At 41.0% G+C, this 21,022-nt stretch overlaps 1 long non-coding RNA gene across 2 annotated transcripts in view; it reads left to right on the plus strand.

The window, feature by feature from the left end:
- LOC127493120 (uncharacterized) overlaps positions 1–21,022 on the plus strand; it is a 385,519-nt gene that overhangs the window by 354,601 nt on the left and 9,896 nt on the right. The window contains exons 4-5 of one of the 2 annotated variants that reach the window (XR_011388475.1): positions 1,548–1,603; positions 17,486–17,552. This is a non-coding gene — a long non-coding RNA (uncharacterized lncRNA). Of the gene's footprint in view, positions 1–1,547; positions 1,604–17,485; positions 19,671–21,022 lie in introns of those variants that run through there. The other variant, XR_007923156.2, reaches the window with a different exon arrangement.

Below are 21,022 nucleotides of genomic sequence, written 5' to 3' on the forward strand. Positions count from 1 at the left end.
GACAGGCAGAGTGGACAGTGAGAGAGAGACAGAGAGAAAGGTCTTCCTTTGCCGTTGGTTCACCCTCCAATGGCCACCGTGGCTGGAGCGCTGCGGCCGGCCGGCGTACCACGCTGATCTGATGGCAGGAGCCAGGCACTTATCCTGGCCTCCCATGGGGTGCAGGGCCCAAGGACTTGGGCCATCCTCCACTGCACTCCCGGGCCACAGCAGAGAGCTGGCCTGGAAAAGGGGCAACTGGGACAGAATCCGGCGCCCCGACTGGGACTAGAACCCGGTGTGCTGGCACCGCAAGGCAGAGGATTAGCCTAGTGAGCTGCGGCACCGGCCCTGCTTAAGATTTTTATCATGAAAGGATGTTGTAATTTATCAAATGTTTTCTCTACATCTATTGAGATAATCATGTGGATGTTATTCTTCACACTGTTAGTGTTATTTGTCACATTGTTTTTTGTCACATTGTTTGATTTGTGTGTGTTGAACCATCCCTGCATACCAGGGATAAATCCCACTTTGTCCACTAGAGTTATCTTTCTGATGTGTTGTTGGATTGAGGCTTTTTTTTTTTTTTTTTTTTTTGGCAGGCAGAGTTAGACAGTGAGAGAGAGAGAGAGAGAGAGAGAGAGGTCTTCCTTTTCTGTTGTTTCACCCCCCAAATGGCTGCCATGGCCAGTGTGCTGCAGCTGGCATGCTGTGCTGATCCAAAGCCAGGAGCCAGGTGCTTCCCCTGGTCTCCCATGCAGATGTAGGCCCAAGCACTTGGGCCATCCTCCACTGCCTTCCTGGGCCACAGCAGAGGGCTGGACTGGAAGAGGGGCAACCAGGACAAAATCCAGCGCCCCAACTAGGACTAGAAACTGGGGTGCCAGAGCCACAGGCAGAAGATTAGCCACATCTTCCAGTTGAATTGTTCCATTAATAATTACATAGTGCACTTCTTTGTCTCTTTTAACTTTTTATGGTTTTGTCTGCTTTGTCTGATATTAGAATGGCTATTGCTGCTCTTTTTTCCTTTGTGTTAGCGTGCTCTTTTTTCCTTTGTGTTAGTGTATCTTTTTCCATTTTTTTCTCTTTTAGTCTTTGTTTATCTTTGTTGATGAGGAGTGTTTCTTGCAGGCAACAAATAGATGGGTCTTGTTTTTCAACTGATTCACACATTCTGTATATTTTAATAGGAGAATTTAGGGCATTTCTATTCAAGAGTATATTTGGTAAGTAGTGACTTGTTCCTATCCTTGTTCCAAATATTCTTTTGCTTGCTTTAGATTTCCTTTGTACTTTTTCTAGGAGATTTTCTGTTTACACATTCTTCCATAATGATAACCATCTTTCTGTGATTCTGTGTGTAGCACATCCTTAAGTATCATTTGAACGCTGGACTGGTGACAACTTTTTCAATTTCTGTTTGTTTTAGAGGATATTTTTTCACTTTGATTTATAAATGAGAGCTTTGCAGGGTACAGTTCTGTGGGTTGACATTTTGTGTGTGTGTGTGTGTGTGTGTGTGTGTTTTAACACTTGAACTGTGTCTCTCTATTCTCTCCTAGACTGTAGAGTTTCTGATGAAAAATCAGCTGTGAATCTAATTGGAGATCCTCTGAAGGTAATCTGGCATTTCTCTCTTGCACATTTTAGAATCTTTTCTTTATGTTTTACTGTTGAAAGCTTGACTATAAAGTGACGTGCTGAAGATCTTTTCTGGTCAACTTCATTAGGAGTTTTGTGTGCTTTCTATACTTGAATGTCCCTTTGTTTCTCCAAATTAAAGAAGTTTTGTGCTATTATTTCATATCAGTTATTCCCAGCCTCTACTAACCACTGTTTTACTCTTGCCTCCTATTCAATCGCCTTTTTAAAATTCTACAGAGACCATGTGGTACTTGTATTTCTGTGCCTGGCTTAATTTCATCCTTTTATTTTAAGGTCATAAATATTTTAATGATGAAGCCAACCCCCATCCATTTTCAAGCTAAAAATACAGAAATCTAGATGACTCCAGTGATTTAGCCATTTCCCTGTGCTGTGCAGAAATCACATACCTGCTGATCCTATGCAGTGACTTACGCTTAAGAGAGTACATGTTTTCCCTTTGCACCTCATCTGGGTTTGCCTATAGTTTCCATTTGCCTTATAAATATCCCTCCTCTCATGAACACTTCTGATTCATGCTCCTTTCACAGTGAAGCCATGCTGTTCTATCATTGATGAGATGTGAATAAGCTGCTGCCATTACTGCAAACAAGGGCACTCTCTGGGTATTATGTGTTTATCAGATTAAGCATCAAAATAAAACTACAAAAACAATTAATGAAAAAAATGAATATTGTTAGCTAAATTGATGCTGTCATCTTCTCCAAGTGTGTCTTCAAGATGAAATGGCCCAATGGGAAAAAATAGAGATAGCTGGGAAAATTTGTTCTACAATATAGAAGGTTTGAAGCATTGTCTTAGTTTCCAACTATGAGAGGTCACTGCTGGGACATATCAGGTAAAGCTGCTGCCTTCAGTGCTGGCATCTTGTATGGGTGCCCGTTCAAGTCCTAGCTGCTCTACTTCCAATCCAGCTCTCCACCATGGCCTGGGAAAACAGTAGAAGATGGCCCAAGTCCTTGGGCCCCTGAACCCATTTGGGAAGACACAGAGGAAGCTCCTGGCTCCTGGCTTCAGATTGGCACAGCTCCAGTCATTGCATTCAATTGGGAAGTGAATCAGTGGATGGAAGACCTCTCTCTCTCTCTCTCTGCCTGTCCTTCTCTTTCTGTGTAACTCTGAATTTCAAATAAATAAATAAATCTTTAAAAAAATGTCCGAAGTATGAAATTGCTCAGTGTGAGTAGTGAGGAAATATTATCAAGTGAGGAAACTCCCAAAATTCTGAAATTGCCCACCATTTCTCAGAACTATACGTAAGAAAACATCAACAGCCACATCAACAAAATGAATGTATGTTTTGGAACAACCTGACCCATTGATACTCTTTCTGCATCCCGCTCACCTATCTACTGTAGAAGTGTTAAAGCCATTACACGTATTCCCTTCCAGTGCCAAAATATATTTTACAGGACTCTCCAACTGTGCTTCTGATGGAGCAGGAATACCAAATCCAGAAAGCATTTTGTTGTGCATGTTTATATGTTGGAAGGAATGCACTTCAAAGTTGTGAAGCTAGTATCTGTACCTGTTAAGCTAATTTTTTTTTTCTCTTTTTCAAGTAGGTGCCATGTGGGGAGCAGCCCGGACTGGACTGAGTTACTGGAATTGGGACTTGTTCTATGCATCTGCTCTCCCACAATATGGCGCTGGGAGAGAAGAAAACAGCTTTTACACAGCTGCCTCCAGTTCAACCAATAAACTGTAGGACTTGCTCCTGATTGGAGAGCAGCGTACTCGGCGTGTGGGCAGCCGAGTTGGGATTGGCGGAGGAGGACTATAAAGGAGGAGAGAGACGGCATGCACCAGGAACATCTAAGGGGAACATCTAAGGGAACACCTGTGCAGCCCCCGAGAGAGCCGGCCGGCGGTGTGCCGCTCCCCCGCGGAAGTGGGGAAAGCGGCCAGGGGGAACTGCCCTTCCACGGAGGTGGAAGGGATAGTAGCCAACCCGGGAAGAACCAGCAGCAAACCCGGGGAGGGCCGAGCAGACGAAAGAACAGCGCAGGGTCCTGTGTCGTTCCTCCACGAAGAGGGGGAGCGACAGTGCCATTCATTTACTGAATTATCAACACCTACAAAGAGAAACACTTCAGAGAATTTGTGTGCTGGGGAAACATCTGTAGGTCAAAGCTTGCCTGGTAACCTTGAGAATTGCCTTGGTCTGAGGATAGCAGTGATTTAAATGCTTCTGTGGCCAAGGTAGTGTTATCATTAAAAAGTGAGTGCCTCAGCAACTATTTATGATTCTATTATGTTCTCTGCTATCCTGTCGCTCCCCGTCTTCGTGGAGGAACGACACAGGACCCTGCGCTGTTCTTTTGTCTGCTCGGCCCTTCCCGGGTTTGCTGCTGGTTCTTCCCGGGTTGGCTACCGTCCCTTCCACCTCCGTGGAAGGGTGGTTCCCCCTGCCACTTTCCCCACTTTCGCGGGGGAGCGGCACACCGCCGGCCGGCTCTCTCGGGGGCTGCACAGGTGTTCCTTCAGATAGATGTTCCCTCTAGATGTTCCCCGTGCATGTTGTCTCTCTCCTCCTTTATAGTCCTCTTCCACCAATCCCAACTCTGCTACCCACACACCGAGTACGCTGCTCTCCTCCAATCAGGAGTAGGTCCTACAGTTTATTGGTTGAACTGGAGGCAGCTGTGTAGAAGCTGTTTCTCCCTTCTCAGCGCCATATTGTGGGAGAGCAGATGCATAGAATAAGTCTTAATTCCAGTAACTTAGTCTAGTCCGAGTTGCTCCCCACACTATCCAACATGTCTCCATGAGAATGGGGTTCTGCTATAGAAATTCTGAGTGAAAGCAGATAGTGTGAGTCCAGTTTTAGTAAATGCACTTTTGTTACTGATTTCAATGAGGCAACTTATGAGCCATTATATTTTTCTTTGGAGGGGAATACCTTTTAAGTCTAAATAATTTATTTGTGATTCTAATGCATTTCTTTCTCTTCTTCCTCTTCACACTGACTTTGTCTGGAACTTAGCAAGAGTTACAGTAGTAGGATGTAGGTTAGAAGAGAATGTAGACCATGTAGAACCTTGTAAATACTGTTTTGAACAACATGAAAAAAATGGAGACATTTAGGCAGAGAAGAGTATGGTATGATATACTTCTGAAAGGGTCATTCTGGCTACTGTTGGAGAATATACAGGTTTAAAGCTGAAAACAAGGGCAGTCTTTGGGAGGCCAGTGTAATAATTCAAGCAAGAGATAACAGAGAAATTTATGATGGCAGCAACTGGTGTGATTAAGAGTTTTCAGGTTCTGGAAATATTTTGAACATAGAATGAATAGAATTTGCTGAGGGCTGTGGCCGTTGTAGCCAACTGGGGAGTGAACCAGCAGATGGAAGACCTCTTTCTCTCTGCCTGTCCTTCTCTCTCTTTGTAACTCTGACTTTCAAATAAATAATTAAATCTTTTTTTAAAAAAGCATTTTTTGATAAATTGAATGATAATTGTGGGACAAAGAAGATTCAAAGATGAGACCATGGATTTGGGTTTAGGAATTTAGAATGATAAATTTGCTATTAACTGAAATGGAGAAGACTTTCAACAGAGCAGATTTGATGATGAAGATCAGCCAGTTATCCTGGCCATTTTAAGTTTGAGATGAGTAATATCTTAGTGGTCTATGTTTCAACTGTCCAAAAAATGTCTTGGTGCCTATATGACATGGGCAGCCACATACAGGCATGTGTTTGAAGGGAGAGGGCTGGGTAGATGGTTGTATAAATTCTGCCAGTTTACAGCATATAGCAAATATTTAAAACCATAGGACTGAAAGAGATCACTGAAAAGATAAGTACTGGGACATTCCAGTATTGAGATGTTGTGGAGATGAGATCCCAATAGATAAAATTCATATACAGAATTGAGGCCAGAATGCATAATTATGTCACCTGACATCAATTCAAAGAAATGCAAGACAATATAAAATACATATGGTGAGATGAACAGTAAAATATAATGTTTTTTTGTTATATCACTAGATGATCCAACTTAGAGAATCTGTTTAACATCAGCAAAAATTAATGACCTTGTAAAAAGCATTTTGCTTTTTTAATGCTCAAAAACAGGCACAGTGTGCCAATAGAAAATTCCTCAATTGAATCAATGGAGTTTGTTACTTCAGTAAGAAAAAATATTGCTCTGGCGTATGTTGCAAATTGGAGACTATTGCACAAAAAAAATGAGGAAAGCATGTCCTTAATCAACTACCTCTCTAATATTGTATTTCCAGTTTTCATGATCACCAATTATGTTGGGGACTGTTGCCTAATGAAAGAGCAGAGTGTATATAATTTTTTGATGATAGGTTCATTCTGGAGTCTTTTTGTTTCATTCATAATACTGTCACTGAAGAGCCCAGATTCTGTTATATTAACTCCCCTAGAAGTTTTACTTCTAAAGAAGTAAACTTCATTATTAACTGTATAGAATCCTAAATTGACTATCTCATATTAAGTTCAGAGTAGTTAGCAATGAGAAAACAAATTGAATTTAAATCCTTTATAAGTTGTTGTAATATATTTTTTGCCCTTTAAGAGTGCATTTTGACAAGACAGTTAATATTCTAGAAGGCAATTGATACATTGTCTTGGTAATGGAACTGAGGCCCAGGACAGTGCCTTGAATGCAGATTCAAGATACCCTCAGGCCTCAGTGTCCAAGCCAGTTTCCCCTGGTTTAACTCACTCAACTGAGGGAGTAGTATGGCCAGCCCTACAAGATTCTGATCACCGTACACTTGAGGGTTCTATTAAGGGGAATCCCAGAGCTGGAAAGAGGAATTCCAGGTTCAGGGCTGTAACTAACACCTTTATGGAGCTCTCAGGCTGAATGAAACCCATTTGGCCTTTATAATAGCAGAGCATCTTGTTGATGCTTCAAGATGATGCTGCTGGCTTTTCATAAACCCATGTCCTTAGGCACACCTTGACAATTCCTTTTCTTTATTTCTTTTGTGGATAACCAGAGCATCAGAGCATGAAACAGAGAAGGAATGTATAAACCATGGTGCCTGATATCAGAGACTTGTGGCAGCTTCATGAACCTGCCATACCAGCACCCCCTTATTCTATGTAGCTTCTTTAAAAACACTGAAATACCTTCATCGAGCAATAGTTTTTGAGACCTAGCAGTCTTCTGCCTTCTCATCTGTCAAAAGATAAAACATTTTGTTTCCTTCACCTCCAAACCTTGTTCTCATTATTTTGATTGCACTGGGGACAGGGACTGAGCTTTTGGTAACAGTAATATAAAGCAAATTTCAGGGAGTAACTGGCATGAGAGCTTTGGTGTAAATTATGTTTATTGGCTAGAAATAACTCTAATTTTAAAAATGTATAGCATCATACCTTATACCAGGAGACATGAAATAAACCTTAGAAGGGAGCCGCTGTTCTTGGGAAGTGATTATCTAAAAACTTACAAACTTTGATAGTTTTCTTTAAGAGTAACTGAAAATTTCCTGAGTCCAATTTGTCATACCTCTAGTTATTAAAAATCCCATATTCGTACATGAAAATCAAAATCAAAGTATTCCCCTTGTACTTATTGCTTTAATTTGTATTTAAAGAATTTGTAGACAGGAATCTTTAGTTACAATGTCACTGTGGCATTTCTTCATCAGTTTGAGAAAGTAGTACAGACACTACTGCTGCCCTAAAACAAAATGACAAAGTTACTCTATGCTAATGGCAGATGTCCTAAAGAACACTCTGGTCTCAGAATCAGCCCTTAAGTCATTCGGATCTGGCTGAAGAGCCCATGAGAGTATTTTAGGCATGGAAAGCCAAGGCACCCTGGGAAAAAAAAGACCTAAATGAAAGATCTCTGTGAGTGAGATCCCAGTGGAAAGAACGGGGCCATCAAAGAAGGAGGTACCATTCTCTGAAGGAAGGAGAGAACTTCCACTTTGACTATGACCCTGTCGGAATAAGATCGAAGTCGGTGAACTCAAAAGGCTTCCATAGCCTTGGCAACTCATGACTGGAACCTAGGGAGGCTACTGACACCATAAACAAGAGCGTCAAATTGTTAAGTCAACAACAGGAGTCACTGTGTACTTACTTCTCATGTGGGATCTGTCCTTAGTGTGTTTCCAATGTGAAGTAATGCTATAACAAGTACTGAAACAGTATTTTACACTTTGCGTTTCTGTTTGGGTGCAAACTGATGAAATCTTTACTTAATATGTACTGAATTGATCTTCTGTATATAAAGAAAATTGAAAATGAATCTTGATGTGAATGGAATGGGAGAGGGAGCAGGAGATGGGAGGGGTGTGAGTGGGAGGGAAATTATGGGGGGGAAGCCATTGTAATCCATTAACTGTACTTTGGAAATTTATATTTACTAAAAAAAATTAAAAAAAAGAAAAAAAGAAAAAAATAAAATATTAGCAAACACAGAAAAAAAAAAAGTTACTCTATTCTTCCTTCCACTCTCGGTGGTACACACTAGCTGGCCAGTTGACTTTCTTCTAGAATCAAGTCTCCAAATGTGCCATTATTAGGTAGGAAGGTGGACATTAGCCTATGTATGAAAGAGACTGAGGGAAAAGATAAAAGGTTCCTGCAGGAAGCAATGTAGCAGCTTCAGAAGACGTCTTAGAAGCAACCCAGTATTTTACACACTGAAGTCCTGACATACCCAGAGTGACTTTATTGGTGATTCCAGCCTTCCTCCTTGGAAACACCCCAGGATAATCTGCCGTGCCTTAAACCTTGGAGGGATTTCACAGCAAAAAAAAAAAAAAAAAAAAAAAAAAGGCTTTTTTTTTTCCTAGAAAAGGGAGGTGGAAAGATAAACTGAGAAGAAGTGGACCTCATGCCCATATAAACTCCAGTCTAAATGTAGCCTTGGCACACTCTCAGATCCATCTGAAGAGTTGCTCATCTACCCTATAGGATGCACTACCTCATTAAATTTTGCTACCTTGCTTATTGTTAATTTCTGAATTATTTTTCCTTTTTTTAAAAATTTATTTTATATATTTGAAAGACAGAGTTACAGAGAGAGGTAGAAACAGAGAGAGAGGTCTTCCATCTGCTGGTTCGCTATCTAAATGACCGCAACAGCCAGAGCAGAGCTGATCCACAGCCAGGAGCCAGGAGCTTCTTCCAGGTCTCCTACATGGGTGCAAGGGCCCAAGGACTTGGACCATCTTCTACTGCTATCCCAGGCCATAGCAGAGAACTGGATCAGAACAGGAGCAGCCGGGACTAGAACCTGCACCCATATGGGATGCTGGTGCTGCAGGCCAGGGCTTTAACCTGGTGCACCACAGTGCCAACCCCCAAAGTTATTTTCTTGCAAGAAGACAAGGACCTCTATTCCATTCATTTCTGCTAACGGCATAGCCACCTCTATCTGGATTGAGTTTAGCTCTGGTTAAGAAACAAGACTTAACTCTGTTGCTGTTAGGAAAAGAGTGTGGATTGGTGCCACCTCACATGGGGCACCAAAACATTAGGAAAAGAGACTGTCGCAGATCAGAGAGGAGGCAAGAATACTAATCTACAGCCAGACCGAATTTATTCAGAGAAAATAAATCTGCAGAGGTGTGTGACCAACTGCTGGGCATTCAAATTGAGGGAACACATGTCAGGAGGCCTCACTCTAGGGTCTGGGCCTTTTTATATCTTAGGTGGGCAGCATGCAGAGGTGAATTGCTCCATAATGGTGTTTCAAGTGGCCGCCAGGCTTCAGAACCTGGAGAAGAATACAGGGGTAGGCTATAAAGACAATAGAGTGTGAGACCGAATTTAGATTCAGGGACAAGGAATAAATTTTATCTTGGGCAATGGGCAAGAATGGCTGAAGCTTCTGTCTGTTCCATCAGTCCTGACTCTGAGTATAGATAAGGAGAGTGGTTACCAATTTCTTTCTGGCTACTTCCTGCTGATACCAGGTATAGAGGATTCGAGTGAGGATATATACTTGGGATCAGATTGATTGAAAAAGGAGAGCATTTTTGTGTTGCTCCTGTGAGATGGCTTGAGATATATACATTCCTGCAATAATCTGTGGAATAAGGTAACATACATGGCAGAAATAGGAGCACTATGATTCTGAGGACAAAAGGAGATATTAGAGGCATTGCCCACAGCAGAAAAAAAAGGCCAAAATGATGCAGAGTTACCTCATGAATACATCTCATTAGCGTGTCTTTTTATGCGTTCAATCCCATCGCTTACCACACTCAATTTATTGGTGTAAAAGCAACATTCTTCACCCAAAAAGAGGCAAAGTCCTCCCTTCTCCACTGTGAGGTGGTCTAGTACCTGGTAGTTCTGGAGAAATACTGCTGCCAATGAAGCCACCTGATCCTGGAGGTGAGGCAGTGGCTGTGCTATGTCATTTATGTTTTCATTGAGACAGAGATAAACCTTCAATTTTATTTGCCTTGTCTACTGAAATGGCTAGTCCAGTCATTCGTGTTCCGATTCCTATCAAGATACCCAGTGAGATTATCAAAGGGGTGAGTCTGAAATCCCTCTTGACACAGTGGGTTATAAGAACAGAAAATAGAGATTGGTCTAGGGTATAGGGCAAAGGAGGAAATAGGTGAGTGTACAAGTCCTTGTCTAGTTGGTGGGGAGGCAAATGTATCCCTAGTTACCACAGAGAAAGAATGACCCTGTTTCTAGTCCTACACATGCGATCGTATGTAAGAGATAACCTTTAGGCTCTCATGCTGCAGGGGTATATGATGAGTAAATGCCATTGCAGCCACATTCATTGAGTGTGAGGAGTAGTGCTGGCTAGGAGGGGTGGGCCTGGAGAGTAGCAACTAGGTCACAGGCGTCATGGAGCAATGAACCCACATTATGGGAAGAAGGAAAGGAAGTGCACATGATGCATTAAAGGGGTTTGGCTGATTAGCAAGGCCGTAGCAAAAATGCCTTGGACAGGTCTACAGATGGAGCCTCTGTTTTTATTTTTCTGAATAATACTGGTGTTTCTTTCTGTAGCTGTTCTGGCATTTCTTCCTGAGAATTCTGGAAGAGATATATGTTCTGGGGTTCTGCCAGGAGGATTCTGGTCCTTGTAATATAAACAAGTTCATGGCCCTTTCCCAGGGCTAGGTGGGGGTGGGGAGGGCTTGCCAGCCCTTCAGGGGGGAGTGTATGAAGATCCAACATGAACAGACATTGGGATTATTTTCAAAAAACAGGCTAGAGGAAATGTTAATGAGAGGTATGTAAGAATTTTGGGAGAAAATGTCAGTGAGAGGTATGTGGAGGACTGGAGCCACAATAGGGGGCCGGGTTAGAACTTGGAGAAAAAAAGAGAGTATTAGTTTTTCATCTCAAAGCCACCATGAGTTGCTGGAACTGAGAGATTTCTAAGTCTGAATATGCAGGAGCTAAGTTAAAGAGAAAAAAGACGAGCTAGCTTCCCCATGAGCTGCTGCTTTAGCTGTCAGATCAGTCTGGTTGTTAGCTTTAGATAGATATTGTTTATCTTTCTGGTGGCCTTTGCAGTGAATACAGCAGCTTTTGTTGGCAGCTAGGCAGTGCCAAGAAGAGCTTTAATCAGCTTGCCATTTATTATAGGGGTCTCTTGGGCTGTCAGAAAATCCATTTCTTGCTATAACTGGGCATTGGAATGGATGATATTATAAGCATATCATGAATCTGTGTATATATTGACTGTGTTTCCTTTGGCTTTGATAAAGGCTCAAATTAAGGCTAACGACTTGGCCTGTTGGGAGGTAGTGCCTTGAGGTAGGGGCCTAGCCTCTATGACCATATGAGGGGAAAAGAGGAGGTATCATCACATTCCCCTCAGTTATTTCATATCCAGTGGGAAAAGGGGGAGTTTTAGAAACACTGCATCAATGAACCAATCCGGAGTTTTAGGAATAGGAGTGTCTGTGAGGTGGTGAAATGTAGTCAGGGAAAAATTAAGGAAGTCAGAACAGGATTGGGGTTCGAGGGGATCAGATACAGTGGTGGGGAGGAGAGTGGCTGGGTTGAGAGAAGAACAGTGGCCATAGGTAACGGTGGGCTGGAGAAGGGTAGAGTGAAGAACTTAGACATGAGATGGCAATATAGATTGAAAATCCCAGTGGCTGACGAGGTCTTACAACCTGTGGAAGGACTAGATTTGTTGGAATTGATAAAGGGCCAGCTTCTGGGCCTCAGGTGTGAGATGTGCTGCTGTGGCCAGGACCCTTAGGCATTGGGGCAAACCTTGATAAACCCCATGTAATTGTTTGGAGAAATAGGCCACAGGTTTAATAGAGTTTTCAGCCTTTTGGGCCAGGAGGCCTAGTGCTTGCTCCTCAGAGTAGTAATATAGAGTAGGAATGGTTTAAGTGTTTTAGGAAGGCTTAGGGCAGGTGCTTGTAGAAGAGCTTTTTTTTAGGGTTTGGAATGAAGTTTCTAGGCAAGAAGTTTCTTGCAAAGGCTCATCTAGATTGCCCTTGGTAGCTTCATAGAGAGGTTTAGCAATAAGAGAAAAGTCTGAAATACAGATGCAAAGTATCCCATGAGTCCCAAGAAAGAGAGGAGGTCACACTTAGTATGTGGGAAAAGAAGAGAGTGTATTGCCTGTTTTCAGGCTGGAGAAATTACACAAGTGTTTGGCATCATGAGAAGTCCCAGGAAGGTGACAGAAGTGGAAATTATCTGAGCCTTCTTTTGAGATTCCCTATAACCTTTCTCAGCTAGAAAGTTCAAAAGACTAGTAGTATGTCTAAGACAAGTCTCTTAGAAGGGGCTATAGTATAGAAGATCGTCAACATATTGAAGAAGGGTGCTGGATGAAAGGTTAATAGAGGCCAGATCTGCCTGGAGTGCCTGTCCCAGAAAGTGTCCTCTGTGCGGGAGACCTTGAGGTAACACTGTGCAGGTGAGCTGTTGAGTAAAACGAGTATCGGGGTCAGACCAGGTAAAGGCAAAGAGTGGTTGGGAAGATGTGTCGAGAGGAATTGTGAAAAAAAAAAAAAAAAAAAAAAACAAAAAAACAACATCTTTTAGGTCAAGAAAGAAGTCACGGGGTATTTGGGAGAGGAGAGTATAGGGGTTTGGCACAACTTGGTATGGACAGCAGTATTAATATGTTGGAGGTCCTGTAGTAAATGATAAGAGCCATCTGGTTTTTTTGACCAGAAGTATAGCTGTGTTATGGGGGGAGTGAATGGGAATGAGCATGTTAGCTCAGAGGAGGTGGTGCATAATAGATTTTAGACCTCTGTGGCTTGCTGGGCTTAAAGAATATTGGAGAACAGTAATAATTTTTGTAGGGTCTTTTAGAGATACACGAATGGGGGTATACTGGGTGGTGATTACTGGGTGGGAGGTATCCAACACTAGAGGATTAACCAAGGGAAGAGAGGGAGTCTGGGGTAGAGAGATAGGGAGAGGAAGGTCTGTAATGTGAAATATAAAGGTTTGTGCTTTATCCCTGGTGGGAATGGAGATAGGTGCCCCCAGGCTAAGAAGGTCCTTGCCTCAAAAGGAGGTGGGGCAGTTAGGAAAGGTGAGAAAGGAAGGAGTAATATATGGGAGGCTTCTTATTAGGCATTTCAACAAGGCCTTTCATGTCAACAATAGAGACTGAGGATGGAAAGAATGGACTGCAATATTCATTTAAAACAGATAAACTAGCCCCAGTGTCTACCAAGAACGATGCTCACTTGCCAGACACTGCCCCTATTACCTTCGGGTCCCTAGACTCATCTGTGATGGGGGCTGTGGAACCTGGTTCTCCTCATTCTGTTAAGAATACTAACCAATCCCAATTTCCCAGAGGGAAATTTTTAAATTCCAACTTTTTGTCTAGTCAGCTCCAGGTATCCATTGCAAACTCCAAAAATTACAAGATGGTCCACAAACTCCCCAGAGGAACCCCGTAGATGCAACTTTTTGTGTTTTTAACAATAAAGATGAGGAATTAAGGACTCAAAGGAAACAGAAAACTTAAGTTTCAGATGCTTGCTGTAATATACCAAGACCCCAGTCGCAAGGCAAGTGCCAAATCTAAGGGGCCCTGTTATCATTATAGCAATGATGGACGCTAGGCTAAGGCCTGCTCCAACTTGAAGTCCACCTCAGCTCAAGGCTCTAGTCCTCCTGGAGCCTGTATTAAATGTGGCTATACTGGACATTGGGCCAGAAGTTTCCCTAATCCGAGACCTCCCCCTACCTCCTGTCCCAAGTGCAGCAATGGGGTCACTGGAAGTTGGACTGCCCCCAGGGAGGGTGACCTCCCTTTCTGGAATAACCCTCTCTTCAAACCCCTCTGGCACATGACATCTCATTTCTGTTAAACTTAACTGTAAGGCAGAACATAAATACAGCAGAGTTTTCATTGGGTTCCTGGGTGACCTCTTGGATCTTCTCATAATTTACTTGTTTATGGCTGTTCTTATCCATAGCTACCATTAGGCATGAGATCTTGTGGTCTTAGGCATGTAGCCCTGGGTCCCTTTGTTGGGATGGTAAGTCCATTTTGGGTTAGGGTTGGCTCTGGGGACAGCTCAAGCAGCCTCTGGGTGTCTGTCTAGGGTCTGGCAGTGAATCTCATCTGCATATTCTTTGACAGCATGCTAGTTATGTTCAAAGTCGTCTGGAGTTAGGTTAGAGGATAAAACTAAATAGAGATCATTCCAGGTTAAACTCTAAGACTGAGTTGTTGCTGTGAATTCATTCTGAGAGGAGGAGCATGGTGGGGTCAAGAGGCACGGAGTCAACACACAGACCCCGGGAGCTGGGTGAAAGCAGGCCAGAGGCGAGCAGTCCGCAGACTCCTTTATTTCAGTTGGTACAGCAGCTTATATAACCAAGGCAGCCAATCTGGTCAAGGGGCAGTCTATGCCCTAACCAATCACAGCTTGTTGCCAGGCAATTTCCAAAGCCATCCAATCACAGCCTATTGCCAGGCAGTTTCTGTTGCCAGCGGTCATCTTGGCGTGGCCTTCTCATTTTACCACACTGAGTCAGGTGGAGAAATCTCTTATGATATCTGGAGGGATTCCCTGAGAATGACCGTAGGTGTTTTTCAATCTGACTAAGGTCTAATAGAGAGAAGGGCACATGGACCCTAACCAGACCTTCCACTCAGCCACCTCCCTCAATGGAAAGAAGGATTTGGGTTGAATAATTCGAGAACGGATGTGAGGGGGAGATAGGGGAGGGAGGAGGTGAGGTGGGAGGAGATAGGGTAGTGGGAGGAAGCTGGGTGGGATCCAATGAGGAATTAGATGGGTCAGGCTGAAACTCCAGAATTCCTTGGGTCAGGGATAGGGGCGGAGGGGAGGGGAATCATCTGCAGGGTCAGGGTCACAGAGGGGATGGGATGAGGGAGGGAACAGTGGTGAGGTAGAAGGCTTACAATAAGTGTTTTCCATGGAGGGGCTGGGGCTCAATGTTGAAATATTATCATTTACAACCTACATTGATTTGAGAGGAATGTTAGTTCATATGGTGTGCAGAAGTAATAATGATTAAAACCTACCCCCTTCCCCATCCTCTAAATTAATGCCAACCTCAAAGTTTATCCATCCCTTTCCTGTTTTAATGCTATTAAACTTAATACGTTCACCTATTTAATAAGAGACTAACTTCAGCCTTATTTGTTTGCCACTTATATATTGCTATTGTTCTGGAGGCATTACTACTTTACCCATTTTGTCAAAATCACAGATATGAAGCTGTAAAGGAAAGCTAGATTTAATCTTTCCCAGGGACACATCCAGAGAAATTCCTGCCATCTCAGTAACCTTTCCTTAAAAGACTCCTGCTATTTGGAGAATCTTCTTCATGGTTGGCATCTTAGAGAAGCTGCAGTTATCCCAACCCTGGCCCTACTTGCTTCTAAGGAGATGGCTGAGATGACACAGTGAAGATCAAAGTCAAATGCCAGATCACATTTCCAAGAGAATGGATTTCTCCTAGCCACATTGTGGGATTTGCTTGTTTTCACCTACAGGAAATTTTATGCTTCTAAATTGATCTGCTAATCATTTTTATGCATATGAAAAGAAATACATAGTTATTAAAATGATTCTAATTTGTATCACTTAAAATCATCTTTGCCTGCATTTAGCCATGTCCTCAGTACTTTTATCTCCTGTACAGGTTAGCTGTGGATTCTCAAGTTCACTTTATTAAACTTTGAGGTTTATATCTGAAACATAAGTGTCCTAGCTGTAAAGTGAATATGTTATGCTAGATTAAATTCTAAATCTTTTACATCAGATAAAATCTTCATGTTTCTGTTTAGTTTACTATTAACTGAACCAAATCCGGTGGGCTCAGCAGGCATTTGCCTCTCTCTCAATACCATTACTTGTCTTCTTTTTAGCCTCCCGCTCCTCTAGGCTAGATGTTCCAGTTTGTACTTTCTTTTGTGTCTTTCATGTAGAGTAACGCAGCTTTTCCAATGACACTTTTCTGGTTGTACTTGGAAGGGAAAGTGATGCTGGAGCTGACAGTGTGACCAGCACTGTGTAAATCATCCAGGCAGAGAACAACACAACATCCATGAATAGATGGTGGCGTTAACAAGTAAAAATAGCTGAAAGGATGGAAAACCCCAGAGGTGTGAAACCGTTGACTTTTTTCCTATTTAAATTTGTTTTGTTTATCCTTTTTTTTTTTTTGCTTTTTCTTCCATTTATCTTCATGTTCAAGATGTAGTAGGGATTTTTAACAGTGATATTTCATAATTTTTTGAACCCACAGTCTTCTGATTTAATAAAAACCTTAAAGATATCCATCCAGAACTACTTCCTATTAGCAAAATGAAAGCCTCATCAAGACTGTTGCAGTGGGTAAAATAAAATGAGAGGGGGAGTGTATTAGGGAGTTAGCCTGGTTCTCTGGAGTCAAATTCACCTTTGGTTTGCACTTACAGGCTAAGGGTAAGCAGGAGAAACTGGAAAATCCAGTTCTTTGACTTCATGAGTTACTTGGATAGAAAACTGTCTTGTTAGAACATGCCTCATGTCCCATCTCCCTTTGTACTGATCACACTCAAGGAAGGTTACAGAACTCAGATATTCAGCATCATTGACAAAATGGAGGTGTCACCAGACTGATAGATTCCGTGCCGGGGTGACCAAGTGTTAACACTTCAGGGAGGACTAGATTTTCCCATGGACCAGGCATATCACATGCTTTCCTCCACAGGCTGAGTGCATTGGACCAAATACCTCCAATCAGAGTGATGTCGGTGATCATCAGATCTTTGCTGGTAGGCACGCTGCCTTTAGTCACAGATGATTTGAGTTTATCGTCCTTACCCAGATTCTGTTCTGCTCTTTGTGTCAGCTCAGACACAATGATCTCCTTGGTTACTGCAACTTGCTGCATGTAAGGTTTTACAGCAATTGTAAATCACTGTTATTTCAACAGTTAGGTCATTATAGATTCTCTTGTAAAAGGCAAATATTCACTTTAAAATCCTATCCATCTTGTTACTATGCAGGCTACATTTGCTCTTGGCCCAAATATATTTTTCTATGTTGCTTTACTAAAAAGGAATTTAAAAAGAGAAAAATAATTTCATGATACTGTATTCAGTCATCTTTTAAACAAATATTTTTTGAACCCTCCTATTATCCAGGCACTGTTCTAGTCAATGAGAATGCAGTGATGAGTAAGAATGAGAATTCTTTACTTATGAGGCTTATTTCAGTTGGGGATTCATGCCATTAACCTATTGTTCTTAGTGCTTCATTTATGTTAATCCTCATTGATTTGTAAACATAATAACTTGTGAGAATGTTAATAGATATTGATTATTCAGAAGCAATTGCTTGCAATGCACAATGCTATTATTTGTAATAATTATTGTTATCTATAAACTCACAGGTCTTTAAAGAAGAACTGAACTGTGTGGCATTTGCTGTCAGCCATATTCACAAGAGTATGGATTTAGGTAAGGATTAAATTCTAAAAGATTTATCTAAGCAGTACAGATGATCAATATGTACATATGTTTATAAATAAGATAGCCATGAAAAATTACATGAGTAATGGAAGTAGGTAAGAAAAAACAATGGCCTGTAATTAATGAGCGAAGTGGAATATAGCCAGCAGGAATGCCAAAATAGAAATTTTATCTGTTTAGCTTTGAATATATTATAGGAAACAGTAACCCAGTTTGCATAAAGTTTTCCTTCCTACCTTCATTAGGATAACTGGTAGAATTACTTGTGTGTTTTGCTGTCTCAAAGGAAAGACATTCTTCAGATGGTAGGTTATGTTCAGACAACAAGTGGACTTATTCACATTTTAAAGAAAAGGAAATAACTATAAGCCTACATTTTAAAAATGCCTTGACTATCATTTCTTGGGGGAATGTCAACTGGACTGTGAGACTGTAGACATCCACTGACTGAACTTGGTAATTCAGCAAATGTGCCCTTGCAGACTTGTGCTGAAATCATCTTCCTTGAACTAAACACTGATTAGAATCACATTTATTCATGAATTTTAGCACTAACTACTGATTCTTGCACTTACTTAGCTTGAGTGTGGTAAAAATGTAGAAACACGACATTGGAGGGAAAGGAATTTCTAGATATTATATGCATATAGGACAGTTATTTAAAGGTGAAACATTCAAACATCAGAGAGATCTTTCAGTGAGATGGCTTTCTTTTCTTCCGCCCTCAATTGAAGATGTAAACCCTGCTTTAAGCAGAGGCAGGATCCTGCAATCCCAAGTGGTATAACTGTTTAAATGTGGACCAGAATAGAATATTTGTGTGAAATGGGTTATATAACAGATATGATTACTATCCTTCTGAAATTCTTTGTGTTCTTGTGGAAAGGTATTTATCAAAATGAGTACAATAGCTTTCTACTTGTGATCCCAAATCACAAGGACAGGTTGATCAAATTCAGTGGCATTATAGGAGAATGATCTGGTGGCTGTGATAATCATCCTGGCTGTGCCCTTTGAAGATAAAGATGGGAATGGCAGTAAGAGTCAGATGCAAGGCTGGCAAAATTAAAATTGATGACCACATTACACATTACACTCAAGCTCATGCATTATACTCAATAAAAGGGACCATGCAATACAAATAGGAAAGGCACGATTCCTGCTGATTTCTAATTATATCCCTTCTTTCCATCTGTTTCTATTCTAGCACCTTAATTCATTCTAGTAGAGAGAGAAACGGTTTCTTTAAGATTTAGGAGCCAATTTGAAGGTTTTTTTAAGTGTAAAATATAATAAAAATATGAAATAAATTCTATTATTTGCTGAAGTTTCACAAGGCCACTGAAAATATGAGTGTTTATGAGGTTAGTGTGAAATATGGAGATTACTCCAAGATATTGGATGGGATTTTCAACTTTGATATGCCGAACATTGCCTAGGCATTGACAAGGTTGAAACACATAAGAAATTTACTCTTTATTCAAGGATGGAAATACGAGCTTGAATAATATCTGCAGAATAAATTATCTTTTCTTAAGTCCAAAGTCATTAAACATGGAAAGACAGGGTTCTTAAAGTTGTAACTAATAGGGTTTCACAAGTACTCCCAGCAAGGGAGTACTTGCTGGGAAAGGAAGGGCAACTATAGAGTGGGGTAAAGGAGAAATAAGCACTGTGAAGAAGTGTTAAGGCAAATGAGATATTTGATATATTATCATTGGTTGATACTGTGACCACATGTCTTGCTCTACAGAATATCCTATGGAATGTCATAGAGTCCTGTATGCTGTTCACTAAGATTTTCTGTATGGCAGAAACTTATGTTCTTGAGAATTCCCACATTTGCCCTACAAACATAAATCGCTATTTTGTAAGTTTTGATAATTCCTTTCTACTTTTTGTCCTCATTTATCTCTTCATCCCGGGATTTTTTTTTTCCGTCAGATTTAGCCCCTAGCCTTCTTCAACTCTCAAGCCCTTATCAATTGTTCATATCAGTGCAGAATAATCTCATTCTTTCTGGCTTTCTGCCTGGAATGCCTTTTCTAGTTCCTTTTTCTGGCAACTTCATATTTCAAGTGTTCCCTGTTTTGGTTGTTAGGGGAAGGTTGCCTTCCTGCTATACTACCATTGCTCTTTGTAAACATCTCTGTGGCATCAGTTACCATGATTGGTTGAAATCTGTTTATATTCATGTTTCTCTGATGAGACTATAAGGGACCTTCTCACCAACACTTGGTTCAATATGTAGTATGTAGTAGATTCTTAATCAAAATTAAATATTTACTGACTAAAGTTTAAGTGGCTACTGAATAAAAGAGTGAGTGAATACAAGAAGGATTGATTGTATGGCAGTGCTGGAGCTATACTGATTAACCCAATTATCTGAACTCCCTTAGTACCTGGAGTAGTCAATAGAAATTATATCACATTTTTCAGGTGTATAATCTGTTTATAAAAATTGAGGAATTAAACAGCAAATCAATATTTCAAAACAGGCAGAAGTCTTCATTTTCTTGATGTTTAAATGTATATAAACCTTAGTAAGAAGAAAAAATATAAAATAAAAGAATAGAGGTGACCTTAGAAAACATTGAGCCAAATTTCCAGAGAGAATGTTGATAAACTTTCCTAAGGTCTCACACTTGGTTATTGGCAGAGGACCAAAACCCATCTCCAAACCCCCAGTCCTGGGCACTTTTCTGTGTTCTCACTGCTGTGACAACTCGATTTCAAATGCTTATACACCCAGCGTAGAATACAGATAATGTGTTTCTCTTCTTTTTTGCTCTCACTGAATAATTTTCAGCAGTTCTTCCAATTGCTTTCTGTTGGCCTGCTGTGCTCTGCTGAGTTCACCCTTGCAGAGGACATCTAGTCATATAGCAAAGAGAATTATCCAGTATTTTTTTCCAGTATCACCTCAATCAGTCCACAAATTATTTATTGACCACTTGCGATGTGACCAACACAGAGCTAATATGATAGAGCTGACTGCTTTTAAACTCAATGCATCAATTAAATAGTACTCTATGTGAATTTTGACTTGGCAAACCTCAAGTGACAATATTTTTCAAGGTCACTGTGAAACCCATGATGGGAACTCAGTAATTAACCTTATATGGAATCATGCAGTTTGGCCTGACACCTGGTGTAAGCTTTAAGATGTCAGATGCAAAGTATCCAGATTCTGTCCTCAGATGTTCAAAGACTGTGTCCTTATGGCCTTTACATTTTGTGACGGAGCCTGAACACCCAAGTGGTAATAGAATGAGAAGGACATTCCTTTTATTATAGAGTTTTGAATGATTCATTCAACTTTGGATTAGGACCAGGGTATGTTTGGAGTGATAATGACCATTGAGGGTTATGACAATTTTTGCTATTACTTTCCCTTCAAATTCCTTACCTTCTATGACTCAGACTTTGGTTGAAATATAAGAAATGGATATTTTCTA

This window comes from Oryctolagus cuniculus, chromosome 5 (assembly GCF_964237555.1).
Source record: "Oryctolagus cuniculus chromosome 5, mOryCun1.1, whole genome shotgun sequence".
Lineage (NCBI taxonomy): Eukaryota > Metazoa > Chordata > Mammalia > Lagomorpha > Leporidae > Oryctolagus > Oryctolagus cuniculus.